We start from the raw sequence: 2,409 nt of genomic DNA, 5'->3' as shown, positions 1-2,409 counted from the left end.
TGTGAAGGTGCCAGCACCTTCTCAGAGCACAGAAAAGCCTTTAGTGCCTGAGTCTAGGGCAGTGGTTCCCAAAGTAGGGCACATGCCCCACAGGGGGGGCGGGCATTTTGATTTTTAAGAGGGGCAATTCGAGAATCAGTTATTAACAGTGAATTTTTTGCATTTCTTATGGTTTTAGGGGCCTCATATACAGTATATAAATTGTGACATATTTATGCATGTCAGTTCTCTATTATGTTTTGAAATTTTATTTGCTATTTTTTATATCACTTCTTTTTATTATTTTTCTTTTTATTATTTTTTTTAACAATTTCTTAGTGATTTCTTCCTCAGGACTTCAACTGTCTTTTTGTTCTTTTATTTTTCTCTTTCATGGATGCCGTGTTCTTTGAGAGCTTGTTTGGATCAAGTTAATGGCCTTCTAGGCTTCCTTCACAAAAAGTGAATAGGAGTTCACTTTTTGAATAATAAGAATTATATGTCACGGGGGTGGGGGGGGGGGAGGAAATCAGGATTTTAGAGATGCTTAGGTGGGGCGTGGCCAAAAAGGTTGGGGACCCCTGGTCTGGGGTGAAGCGCTCTCCCCGTGGCTGTGAACACTCTCCATGTTGCTCCACGTGGTCTCTTTTTTGTGCCCAGAGCACAACTGCTCCAAAAAACTTCTGATAGGCCGTCCACAACGGTTGGCCTGCATAGCAAAGTGCACATTTAATATTCATAGATTTTTATTTACATCATTTGCTGCTTAATGGCCTACTGTAGACAACCTTCAGAGCTGTTACTATGTCAGAGGAGCTGCATTCCAGTGGTTTCTAGCCCATTCTTTCTGGAAAGCATTTTTATAGACTCATTAGTCAGCCAGCCAGTCCGGGTGGAGTCGATGTGTTTTCAGAATATCTCACTTTTGATAAGCACAGGAGACAGGAAATACCCCCCATAGGAGAGCAGTGGTTGGGGCGACTGCAACTGTATTAATTTCCTGTGGCGGCTGTAATAAATTACTACAAAATCAGTGGCTTAAAAACAAGAGAAGTATCTTCTCTCACAGTTCGGGAGAAGTCCAAAGTCAAGGGATCAGTAGTTACCTTCGCTCTGAGGACAATGGGAGAGAATCCATTCCATGTCCTTCTGATCTTGGGGAAGGGCACGTGATGAGAATATAGCCACCGTTGTTTAATAATTATTCACCTTACCCACTATAGATAAGAGTTTTCTTACAGACCCTGGGAAACTGGAGGGTGAAACAAGGCTGTAAAAAGATAAGATGCCTCGAGGGGTCCATTACTCAGAAAAGAAATGCATTTTGAGAACAGACCAAGGACAGGACACGTTTTGATTTGGTGGCTGTGCCTGGACCCTGACCCACTCCGGGAGTTTGCCTCGGGAATACTGACCATCCTCCGGTCCCAAGAATGGGCTGAGCTGTTTGTGACGGAGGGTGAAACAAGGCTGTAAAAAGATAAGATGCCTCGAGGGGTCCATTACTCAGAAAAGAAATGCATTTTGAGAACAGACCAAGGACAGGACACGTTTTGATTTGGTGGCTGTGCCTGGACCCTGACCCACTCCGGGAGTTTGCCTCAGGAATACTGACCATCCTCCGGTCCCAAGAATGGGCTGAGCTGTTTATGCCGTCCTAGAAGATTAGCCACCTTGTTATCAGACTTTGAGCTTCTGAGGGCCTGACCTCAAACGCTCCCCTCTCCTTTCCCTGTTACACTTGCAGCTTTGCAGCTGCATGTGAAGATTAGCCACCTTGTTATCAGACTTTGAGCTTCTGGAGGCCCGACTGCAGACGCTCCCCTCCCCTTTCCCTGTCACACTCGAAGCTCGAAGCTGCATGCAGCTATCTTCTCCCTTGTGTGTGTACAATCAGCCCACTGGTGAGGGGCATCAAAGGAGAATTTCCAGGGTGACCGACTGCTCTCCCCACACTGCCGGCGTTATTGGAATAAACATTCATATGTGATTCAGCCCTGTCTCTGCTTAGTTTGACTCCAGTAGTGGCAGGTGGCCTCGAACCCATTGTGTCCAGTTTCACTTCCAGCACTGGTGGCTTCAGGCGTTCCTTGGCTTGTGACCGGGTCACTCTGCTCTCTGCCTCTGTGGCCACATAATCTCTTCTGTGCACATAATCTCCCTCTGCTTCATTTTTTTTAAGACAGTTGTTGGCTTTGGGGCCCATCCACATAATCCAGTATGATTTCCTCATCTCAAAATCCTTAATTACATCTACAAATACCCTTTTCTTTATAAAATATAAATAAATGTATTGGGGAGACATTGCTTAATAACATAAGTTTCAAATCTCCCTCTGCTTCATTTTTTTTAAGACAGTTGTTGTTGGCTTTGGGGCCCATCCACATAGTCCCGTATGGTTTCCTTATCTCAATATCCTTAATTACATCT

Source organism: Myotis brandtii, unplaced genomic scaffold (genome assembly GCF_000412655.1).
Source record: "Myotis brandtii unplaced genomic scaffold, ASM41265v1 scaffold923, whole genome shotgun sequence".
NCBI lineage: Eukaryota > Metazoa > Chordata > Mammalia > Chiroptera > Vespertilionidae > Myotis > Myotis brandtii.
This window is presented reverse-complemented; position numbering follows the sequence as displayed.